The sequence below is a fragment of the Centruroides sculpturatus genome, unplaced genomic scaffold (assembly GCF_000671375.1).
Source record: "Centruroides sculpturatus isolate CEXI.00-Female unplaced genomic scaffold, Cexi_2.0 scaffold752, whole genome shotgun sequence".
Classification (NCBI taxonomy): Eukaryota; Metazoa; Arthropoda; class Arachnida; order Scorpiones; family Buthidae; genus Centruroides; species Centruroides sculpturatus.
The window spans coordinates 118,628-131,400 of record NW_019384965.1 but is presented as its reverse complement, the minus strand read 5'-3'; the positions used below and the strand labels follow the sequence as shown (position 1 = coordinate 131,400).

The window sequence follows — 12,773 nt, the reverse complement described above, 5'->3', positions numbered from 1 at the left end:
ATGATAAACTCGATACCGTCGACGCTTAATTAAGATGCAAATCAGAAAGCAACTTAATTGGCTAGAGCTACTGTATCTATCATTCACAAGTAACTATATGCTACATAATCCATTCTATCTTGAATTATTCATTATTAGATCTGAGAAATCTCTATGGGCAATTTAAAAGATTCTACTAAAGAATACTTTCTTAATATTCGAATAGTTAATTTTTAAATACCAGTTGACTCCCCCTATAACACTGTTGATAATTCCGTTTTATATGAATTCCATGTTGTACGAGTCACTTAGATTTTACAAATATGTGTGCTGGGCTGTGAACGGCTCACGTATTTGTAAAATCTAAGTGACTCGTACAACATGGAATTCATATAAAACGGAATTATCAACAGTGTTTTAGGGGGGTCGACTGTATAGAAATTGGGCTGCTTTTCTTTTGGCAATGGATCATATTCAATATCCATCATTGGAGCCAACTGACAAACTGCTATTGAATGAGGAACCACAGTCTCTGCCCCCAACACTACAAGATTCACCTAAACTAGACAACAGGAAGGCAAGCGAATGTAGAAGAGTCGATATTGAGAGAAGCCAGCCATTTATTGAGTTGTGTAATGAAAATATGTCCCGAACTAGGTAATAATTTCATTTGCAAAAAGAAGAGAGTAGAAATTAGAGAAAGTGCTGCACGAATATTTGGATGCTTAAATCAAGCATATGAGATTATCAGAGAACTTAGAGCCACCAAAAACCAAATAAGTTATAACAAAAAGTACAAGCCCTGTTTATACTCAGAAGTGATTAGAACCAGATCTGGGGAAAGTAGAACTACAAAGACAATTTATAATTCATTGAATACAAAGGTTAACAACAAGGGAATGGGAGGGAATCAGGCAGTCCTAGTATATCCAAGCAACGAAAAAGGCTTGAACATCAATATGAAAGAGGTAACAAATGATATACAGTAATACCCCAAACTTATGCAATAGGTGGGACCGAGCAATGACTGCACAAGTTGAATTAGCATAAGTCAGGGTATAATTTCACAATTTGTGTAAAATCCAAGTGGGATGTATGTAAGCTAATAAATGTTCTCATTAATCTTATCTCGTCTTTTGATTTGTTCACAGTTACAAGAAATAACCACATAGAGTCTCTGAAGGCTCCGTAGATATAACAAACACAGAAATAAATTACACAGAATAAATTGTAGCTATGTGTCGATTCCGCGCGACACGTTCGAACATGTAAGCTGAACAATAGTGTGGGGGGGAGTGAGTAATCAAGAGTTGCGTGGCGCTCAAACAAAAGATGAATCGACGAGATTTGAAAATCGCGTAACTCCGGGTTTGCATAAGTAGGGGTAGTGTAAGTCGAGGTATTACTGTACTCAATAAAATAGAACCGCACCAACTAAAAGTAAAAGTGAAAAATGTCAAAACAATTAACGCAAATGGTATATATATTAGGGTAAGAAGTATGGAAGATGGGAAAAAACTTAAAGAAGCAATCGAGGACTTTCCAGAAATCAGAGATAGAGTCAAATGTAAAATATCTGAAGGGAAAAGACCAAGAGTTATCCTCTTAAATATCCCTAACAGCATCACGGATGAAAAACTTATAGAAGTAATGATAAAACAGAACAAGATATGGAAGGAAATGGACAGCAAACATGTCAGAGATGCATGCAGAATCAGTACAATATTAAGAGAGGAAAAGCAAAGGAAAATTGTCGACATGCCGTTTTATCAGTACAGTAGAGCCTCGATTATCCGACTCAATTGGGGACTGGGGTTGGTCGGATAATTGGAAAGTCGGATAACCGAAAAGTATGAAAAAATTCATTATTAGTGTAGTATATTATTATATCCCATGTAATTAGTATATTAGTATATCGCTATTAACCTACTTCGCGTTGAATTTTCGTCGATGTTAAGCCTAACAAAAATTTTAAAAAATAATCGTCGCTATTGTATCGTGAAAAATTAGAAAATTAAGCCTCGTTTAAATACTGGCTCCCTTTTATGGTCGATTGAGTGTTGCCAGCTAAAACACATAAAAATAATATTAAAGTAGCCAAGACACAGCAAAATATTGTAGCGCCACATCACTAGCGGACATTTGAAATTTGCCAACTAGGACGGTCGGTTAATTGGGGGTCGGATAATCGAGGCTTTACTGTAACACTGAAAATTCACAATAACTTAATAGCTCATTGGCATATCTCCATGTCGTGGACTAATATACGTGTTGATTTTATACCAATCATACGATGTTATCAATGTTGTGGATTTAACCACCTTGTGTGTGACTGCACAGAAGAACAAAAATGCAGTCATTGTTCTAATGGTCACTGATATAAGGATTGTCAACTACTGAACACAATACCATTTTGCATAAATTGCAAAAAAGTTGATAGAAACCTACCACCAGATAGAAAAAGGTCAACAAATCACAATGCACTCAGTAGCCAATGTCTGATATTAGCAAAGTTGAAGATTCAAACGACTGACAAAACTGACTATGGACTGTAATCAAATTCTAAATAACACTCCGACTAACACAAATCATAATAGGCGAGAGAAAGACCATCACAATTCTGATGTAGGCCTTAATATTTTACATATTAATGCACAAAGAGGGAAAGCTTCAAGCTCTTTAATGATGCATAAAGCTAATGAACTTGAAGCTGATTTGATTTTAATTCAAGAGCCATATACAGTAAAAAACTCAATAGTGAGGCTTGGAAATTTGCAAAACCTTTATAAAAACAATGGCAGTACTCCAAAATGTTGTATAGGGGTAAGCATTAATCTGATAGATATAACACTGATTCCACACCTTTCTTCCGAGATAATTACAACAGCTATAATACATCATGATCCCCCTATATATGTAATAAATGCCTACATATTGACATATATGAATGATGAAGAAGGTATTAAGGAACTTGAGAAGGTACTAAGAAAAGTGGATAGTGAAAATGTGATTATTGCTGGTGACTTAAATGTCAAATCAGCGGTTTGGTTTAATATACAGGAGGATAACAGAGTCTGGCTGGTAACTAACTCGATGGAAGAGTTTGGTTTAGTCTCAGTTTATATGACTGACCATCTGACATTTTTCACACCACATGCTAGAAGTTGGACAGACGTTTGTGTGGTGTCAACAGAACTGGCGCAAATAGTAGAGAATTGCAAAACTCTATTATATACCTTGGCAAGTGACCATAGGTTTATCTTTATGCAAATAAAACATATAAATATCAACAACAAGAATGCTCAGGTGAACATAAAACAGACAAATTGGGACCTCTTTCGTTTCTTATTTAATGAAAACTGGATAAATCATGACTTCCCACATATTCATATGAAACAAGACATTGATACCTTTGTTGAACACATGACTAAAGACATCCAAAATGCAGGCAACCAAGCTGGTAAGATAATTACTGCAAACAAAAGAAAAACCCATTGGTGGACTAATGAGCTAGACAAATAAAAGAAAATAATTCACAAAACAAGAAAGTGGTATCTAAGGACGTTGGACGAGGAAACCAAGCAAAGAATTTGTGATAAGTACAAAAAAATTACTTAAAGAGTATAAATGCTACCAGAACGAAAGCTTGGAGAGAATTTTGTAACAAGACACACTTCGAAGGTCTGTGGGAAATTCCATATCAACTCATCTTTAGAAATAGAAAGAAACTTAAGCTACCAGACATTGTTGATTGGAACACAGGAACAGAAGATAGTGGAAATTATGATATTGAACATAACATTAATAGGATCATTGATTATCATTTCCTACTGATACCAATTTGGATAATTGTAATACAAATGGCCTTCAGGTACAGAAGTAAACACTAACGAATACTATGATACTTGCAGATTATTTACATTCAAAGAGATAAGACATGCCATCTCTTCTCTAAGAAATAACAAAGCACCAGGTTTGGATAGTATAACAGCAGAAATGTTAAAAAATGCTTTTGAGGCGATCCCAATTGTATTTGTTTGTTTATACAATGAATGTCTAAAGCATGGTTACTTCCCAGCTAAATGGAAGACAACCAATATAAAATAATTAATCCCAAAACACAATAATCCATCTAGTCCTGGTGATTACAGGCCAATTAGCCTACTCCCTGTGATGGGAAAAGTCCTTGACCAGTGGCGTAGCAAGGGGTGTATCGTCTACCGGGTGCCACTCACAGAGGGGCACCTAAATGGTCTCCAAGACAAACTATATGTATTTCTGGAGGGAGAGGGGGCACCAATAAAGTGTCATGTCCCAGGCACCAGTTATGTTCGCTACGCCATTGTCCTTGACGGACTTATTATTAAATGGATCAACAGACACCTGTACAAGAATGGTCATATGTACCAAAACCAATTCAGATTTAGAACAAACAAATCAATGATACATGCATCATTGAGCATTAAAAAATTTGTATACAAAGCATGGGAGGAGATCAAACATGGGGCCATATTCTGGTCACTGTCTCTGGTCTCTCATCTCTCACAAGCCAGTCTCTGAATGGCTAATCCAAATGATTAGCCAATCAGACTGGTCTCTGGTCTCTGGTCTCTTGTCTCTCACAAGCCGATCGGCTTGTGAGAGACAAGAGACCAGAGACAGTGACCAGAATACGGCCCATACTTTATTAATAGCAATCGATTACAAAAAGCTTTTGACCACTTAAGATGGCTATTAATAAAAAATTGTCTCAAAGATGTTAACAATCCAAGAAGTGTCAACAAATTATTAGATAGTTACTTAAACAAAAGATTCATCGAGTTTCACTCCAATTACATTTATATAAGGAGAACAATAAACAGGGGATGCCCACAGGGCTCCCGTAGCGGCCCGGGGCTATGGAATTTGGTGTTCAATAAACTACTGATGAATTTTGAACATTGCAATGATCTAAAAGTCCAAGCTTTTGCTGATGACTTACTTATAATGATAGCAAATAAAAATTGCGATAAAGCTGACCGATGAAGCTAATGGAACACTTCACAAAATACTGCAATGGAGCGAGGAACAGATGCTCCCAATTAACTATGCTAAGTGTGAAGCAATGGTGTGTACGTGAAAAAATAAACATGGACAGTTACAAAAAACCCTTAAACTTCGTATGGATAATAACAGAATTAAACAGGTGAAAGTTTTGAAATACCTTGGAATATTCTTTAACCCAAAGCTAAGTTGTCACCATCATGTGAATGAAATTAGCAAGAAAACGAGTCAAAGAGCTAACCTCCTCAATTGGATTATTGGAAAACACTGGGGACTAAATTTACAAACAGCAAATTAATTTATAAGATGGCAATTGAGCCAGCTATTTTATACGCTGTCCCTGTATGGCAAGACGCACTTAACAACACGTTTGCAAAAAATTACTGTCGATACAGAGAAGAACAGCAATAAGGATTACTCGTACTTATCGAACAGCTCCGACAGATGCAATACTGGTACTGGCTGGACTAATGCCAATACATATCACAGCAAGAAAAACAGTTTGGAATTGGCTCTGCACTAATATTCGGCTACACAGTTACACACAGGAGGATATTGAAAAAAGTATTAAAAATAAAATGATTCTAAACAGCTACTAGAATATACCTGATATTATTAAAAAAAATATGAAATTGATAGAACTAGTAATGATATATGCCTCCAACTACACCCAGCTGACATGCACAGCTACGAAATAAGTTTTGATTATAATCCCGAAACAAACAGATACTTTCAGTGGATAGTGTACACAGATGGTTCTAAGCAAGAGTGTGGAGTGGAAGCTGGTGTGTGCATTCAAAACAACAATAATAAGACAATATATCAGGCCAGATTAAAACTTGCTAAACATTGTAGCATTACGCAAGCTGAACTATGGGCCATGTACAAAGCAATCACCCAAATAAAAGATAACTTAAATAAATACAAGGGTAACATAAAATTCCTTATTGACAGTAAGGTGGTTCTTTGGGCCAAATGCGATGTGGGACCAAGTGGGGATACTCAAACAGTGTGATATATATGTACCTCTTGTATATATGGGAGGCACTATTTACCAGCGTGCTAAATCCATGCAACACCCCCACGTTGGATGTGCCTTCCTTGTGGGTCAACTTATACAACAAGTTAAAACAACATCGCTAGCTCCGCATTCTCGCAAAATAATCTATTGCTCATGCGCGTCGGCATCGAGCGCGCATCTTTCAAATTCTCTGTTTTGTTCTATTTTGTGTTTATTCCAATGTTGGTTTGCTGTTGCTGTAATTTGAATTTGAAGGTTATTAACTGTTCTATCAACCTGAAGAAGATGAAAATAGTTTCGTTGAAAGCGCTAGTTGTTTGTAGCGATAGCTGTAGGTTGTTAATGTCTAGATGATAATTTTCTCAACTTTACTTATCTCTCTTAAGGGAAGTTCTACCTCCTTTTCCCATGAAAAGGGACAAAATGTGTCATTTAATTGTTGATTAATTGAATAAAATTTTAACTGATTTTATAAACTTATTCTTTACTCTTGAATTCTCACATTAAAACTGTGATACAGAGTCATAAATCATAAAAGGAATGTTGTTCATTTCTGATTGAAAGATTGAGTTTAGCCTCAAGTTTGACCTCCATAAACTGTTACACTTAGTAATGAGAGACCAGTCACTCGGAAAGCACAGATGAGGAAGATCACCCAGTCAGAATGGCTTATTGAAAGATGGAAATTGATATAATACCTGATCTTCAAGGACGAATTCACTTTCCATAAACTGTACACCTACATGGTAAACTTCTACATTCACAAAACACTGAGATGAAATCAACACGTACCTGAACCAGTTACTTGTGTTGGAGAAAAAATGAATAAAAATCGTAAATGTTTAAGATTTTTATTCATCTTTTCTCCAACACCAGTAACTGATTCAGGTATGTGTTGTACACCTACGCATGGTTAGTCAACACGCAGAGTCAATTTTTGCCTGTTGTACACATGACAAATCTGTGTCATTTGTGTCCTATCAGGGAACTTTGACATTGTTACCCCACTTCAATGAGCCACTGTCTTGACAATGGACGGCATCTCTCCCTGCCCTGGGGCCATCATGAAACCTTTGTACAAGGATCAACAGACTTGCCGAACTTTAGCATCCTTGGAAGTGACAAAATTGCTGAACTGCGTTTTGATGTCAACTACCTGTTGACATTCATGTAAGCAATAGTTTACTATAAGTTTACGGTAATAAACAGTTTTGTTGTAAGGACATGTCATCTTTGCCTTCAGCACCACCACCCACATACGATCAGCCCCTAGGCTTTTCCTGATGCAGGATTAACTGATTCCCCCTAAAAGTCAGCAAACGTACATATTTTTGGAATTTAATACATTGAAAATTGGATCCTTAGATGAATTTTTACCTCAAATAATGTTTTCCAAAAAATACAATTGTTACATTGTTACTTAATACATTGAAAATATATTTCATATTGGGCAGTTATAAGTTCCTCAAATCATTTCACCAATGAGTGATAGTGAGAGGATGCCATATTTTATAATTTTGGCATATCAGCAGCCATTGCTGGACTCAGAGATTGACATAACAACTAGAATAAAGAAATATCAAGTCAAGTTTTGAAGTCCATTATAGATTCTGCAGTCCAGATATAGTATTTTTGTGTAAATAAAAACCTGAACATTATGGTAACAAGTGCATAACACAAAAAAACTACTTAATGCACAGTAGTTTTAATTAATGATATTGACAAAAATGTGTTTCTTTATGTTTCAAACTTAGAAACTGTAGCAATTAAAATTAAAACATATTAAATCCTAACAGAAAACAAATAAATCTCCTTGATTATTTTCAAAAGACAGTTTAACAGCTTATTATCTTTGTGTAAAACTTGTCTATAAGTGCAGATTATTGTATATTATATTGTATGACATAAATGCTTTCATGGAAGTATTTATGCTGATAATTTATGATTTTGTCTTCATTTTATCCATTCTAAATACATATACACATGTAACTATGTTTTGGCATGTTTTTTTAAAGAATTTTTGGATTTTATACACACTGTAATTTAATGTGTTTTTTTCACTGGTTTTTTGGAAAATATTAAGTTTTTACTGTTATTTTGTTTCTTGCAGTTTTATATATATATATATTGAATAATTCTATGTTGTAATTCTATACTATTTTAAGAATTTTATTTTGACCAAAATTACAGTATCAAATTTTTACTATTATTAGAAATGCAGTAGTTGTTATTGGTGGAGGATTTCTAATAGATAAAATGGGAAACAGAGGTAAATATCATTAGAAATAAAGTATTTTTATTATGTTAATACTTGAAAATACCATAAATTAGTCTATTAGCTACCTTTCACTATTTTGTCAGTCTTTAAAATTTAAAGGTTACTAGATAATTTATTCCGAAGAACTTTTTGACACATTTTTTACCATGTAAATGTAAGCGAGACCATTCCACATGCAGACAGTTTTACCAATTGATAATTTAAGTTTCTTCTCACATGTCTTGTCAAGAGACCCTGAGTTATTGCTAAATAATGGCATCTGTGTACTGAATCTGCAGTATGAACTTTGGCAAGATAGGGGCAACCATGTGTACGTAAGAAGTGATAAACTAATTTCAGGGGTCTTTAACATTTTCAGGTAACACTCGCAATAATCTCAGTCAGCATGTTTTGTAGCACTCTAATTGAAATTAAGCCATGAAGAAATATGTCTGTTTCAATGCATGTTAGGTTGTCAAATCACAAATTTTGTCACTATTATTCATATAGCAAAAAATCCACTCCTTTCCAAAATCAGAAGATATTATACATACTGTTCCAGTAGTAAAAATGCATCAAGTGATAGAATAGATTTTTTGTTGCAGCAGGCTTGCATCAACATTGAATCTTGTAGCTCTTAATAATAATTCATTTTTATATTTACTTCATTTAATAAGTTTTCTAGTGATCTTCAAAATGTTATTACCAAATATTGCCTGAGTAGAAATATAGAATGAGTTTGTGTCTGATTAATTTGTTGTCATATATCTCACAAGGAAAATTTGTTCATGGATATTTACAGTCACAGATGAAAGGAAATATTTGTAGACGACATAAATCACACATTTGTTGCATCACAAATTAACTGTAGTTTCTTCATTCTCTATGATGTCAGCTGCCTTTTTATTTAATCTCGTGTCTTTTGATGGGTATGACAATGCTGGTTAATATTAAAACATTTTATTACTAACACATGTAACCTATGCTTTTAAGTAAAAAGTGGATGTTATGTGTTCAAAATTTTTATACAGTAGAGCGTTGTTTATCCGAAAGTCGGTTATCCGAAAGAATTCCAGTCGGCCTAAAGTATAATTTTTATTTGTTTTTATATTTTTCAATGTATTTATTTCATTTGTAAAACAAACGAAATAAATACATTGAAAAATAAACAATTAAAGAAATCATTTTTAACATTTGAACAAATGATTAAAGAAATCATTTTTAACGATACAATAGCCACAATTATTATTTTAAAAAGTTTACGTTAGGCTTAACATCGACAAAAATTCAACGTGAAGCGACACGCAACAGAGAAAAATTTCAACACGGGATAGGTTAATGTATTTTTTCGTACTTAATCGGTTATCCGAAAAATAAGTTACAGTATCCGAACAATAAGTTATCCAAACAACCCCAGTCCCCAATTGATTTGGATAAACGACGCTCTACTGTATTATCAAATGAGTATCACTCTTTTGATTCTCAAGTCATTTTGTAATTATTTAAATACAAGGATGATAATTTTAAACTTTTTACAAAATGTGCATAATATTTGAATTTTCTCTGACCTGAATCTTTGTCTGAAGATGAGATGATACTGTCCTGTTCTGTTCCATGATTGGACAATTTTCTGTTTTTAAAAGTTAAGTTGTTTGTTTTGGAAAACCCATTTTTGATACTGATGAAATGGTAGCTTCAAAAGTTAGGCAATGGACAGGGATGTGGAAGTGTATAATTAAATTTATACTCTGTAGGTTCAATTCAAAACAAATGATTATAAACCAAAAAGCATCCATATGTGGAATGGTCTCTTCTATATAAATTTAAGTTAAAAATATGTACTTTCTTATTTATAAAGTTTGCTATATTTAACAATTAAAATTGAAACATATCAACTAAAATGTTGATATGTTTCAATTTTTATGTTTTATTGCCATTAAGATTTTCTCTCCTTACTATAACAACTTCAATTATCCTATATATTTTGAGTCTTTAAAGTAAATAAAGTTTTGTGTTTTTAACATGTGTTTGAATTTATTGTAAAACAGTTGGTGTATTTCTCTTCTCCTTATTATGTGTTCTTGGGTCATCAATATTTGCTTTGGGCACATTACTTCGAGGTAAAAATGCAATGCTGCCTGTAATGCTTCTTGGTAGACTGTTGTTTGGAGCTGGAAATGGATCATTAACAGGTATGCAACTAATAATAATTTAACAGAACTGTTTGAAAATTAAGTGAAAAAAAAACTGTGTTTTTGTTATAGAAATTAAAATATAATTCTTTATATATTATATAGTAAATAGTATTATAACCAAGTACAAAAATACTATAAAATTTAACATAAATGTCAGTGGCGTGCTATGACATTTGATAATAGGGAAACTTGCCAGCCCTGGATAGAAACATTACATGAAATTTTAGTGTGTAGCATCCACTAGCTTAAACCATATGAGATTGATGTTCTGTAATGCGCATGTGCAAATGCATATAATCTGGCTGCTTTACACCATTCAAATATTTTTGCCGTGGAAGCTATCCCGTATTTGACAATACAGCACTTCCATTGGGAATATGCACATACGAATTTATATTCAAATATACAATAGCAATCTTATCATTTTTTTTTACATGTAGTATAGAAATTTGTAATAAAATATATAATGTGAATTATAATAAAATATTAATTTTAATTAATTCAAAATATGTTAAAATATGAAAATAATCACACAATACATATTTATATTTTAGAAAATAAAAGGGAAGCAGCACTTCCACAGCTTCCATGGATGGCACGCCACTGATAAATGTTAATTTTAACAAAAGTTAATTTAAAAAAAAAATTAAAAATTACATTGATTATAAATCAGAATTAAATTTTTTGCTTTATTTTATTTAATTTATAATTTTAGTTAATGAATATAATAAGTAAATAATTTTAAAATTATGGATGATAATTAAAGACAAACTATTGCCAAATTATATTGGGTTATATTAATGCTGCTATTAATAATTAAATGTCAACTAATTTTGCCTAGAGGTTGGTGTTATGCACCATCTCTTGATAAATTTAAGAATTATAATTAAATTAATGTTTTAATAATTAATTTATAACCTTCTAAATTAATAATTAAAATATTGATTTAATTATCAATAGCAACATTAATATAGCCTAACACAAAATGACTACCAATCTTAACACTGCATTGAGTAACAACAATCCACAAAACAATCCACGGGCGTCATCGTTCCAATGGTCAAGAGGGGCACCGTTTAATCTGAAGCAGACCTCGGTGGAGGTCAAAAACATTCATGAAGATTGTTATAGAACACAACACTGTTATAAAAAGGTTTTGTGAATTGTTGTTAATATAGCCTGATGTTAAATGGCAATAGTTTGGCTTTAATGGAATAATTAGGGTTAATTGGGTTAATTAGGTTTTAATTAGGGTTAATTAAGTTTAATTGGGTTTATGGATATTTATATTTGTACACTGATGATAATTTTGTTTTGTGTACTTCTTTTCTTAGTTGTACAGAATCGTATATCTGCATTTTGGTTTGCTGGAAAAGAGCTGGCTTTGGCATTTGGAATGACATTAACTTTTTCTCGACTTGGGAGCGTTTTAAATTTTTTTTTAACTTCTCATATTTATTCAAAACTTGGTCTTACTTGGACATTGTGGATAGGTAATTAAATAAATAATTTAAATCAATTCATCAATGTAATTTTAAATGACTAAAATTAAAATTAAAGATTTTGAAATTTCAAAATTTAAAATATTTTAGGAACACTGCTCTGTTGTGTAGGACTTGTGTCAGCTGTTATATTAAGTTTCCTTGATAGGATGGGAATTAGATCATTAGGCCAAGAAGAAAATGTTGCAGCTCAATCAAAGAGAATGGTAAAAACATGTTTTTTTTTTCCATAAAAATTATAACAGTAGTTTAAAACAAATATAATAAAGAAACAAATCATAATATTGTAAATCTAAAAATAAAATTGACTTCTCTTGATAACTAGCACTGAGTTCAGCGTTAACACAATTTTTCTTATCTCGCAAGTACTTTCGACGAGTATAAATTCGTTGTCCTCAGGAGAAAAAGAACAATTTGAAGAATTTAAAGTATTTTAAAGTTAAAAAAAATTTTTTTTCCTTCAAACTGTTCTTTTTTGCCTGAGTACGACAAATTTATACTCGTCGAAAGTACTTGCAAGATAAGAAAAATTGTGTTAATGCTGAACTCGGTGCTACTTATGAAGAGACTCTACAATTTTGGCATGAGTTTTTATTTATCTATTTCTATAAAATTGACTTTATATATTTTGAAGCATTAAGCTATACAATTTATACAATTTACTATTAATACAATTTATAATGCTTATGCATTATAAATAGTATTAAATTCCCTCTTTTTTAGAATGTTTAAGTTGATTTGAAAAATTTGTTAGTAAAAGAAATAAATCTAAAAAA

At 32.5% G+C, this 12,773-nt stretch overlaps 1 pseudogene; it reads left to right on the top strand.

Moving 5' to 3' along the window:
- The window catches only part of LOC111632507, a 95,617-nt pseudogene that overhangs the window by 43,579 nt on the left and 39,265 nt on the right, over positions 1 to 12,773 (top strand).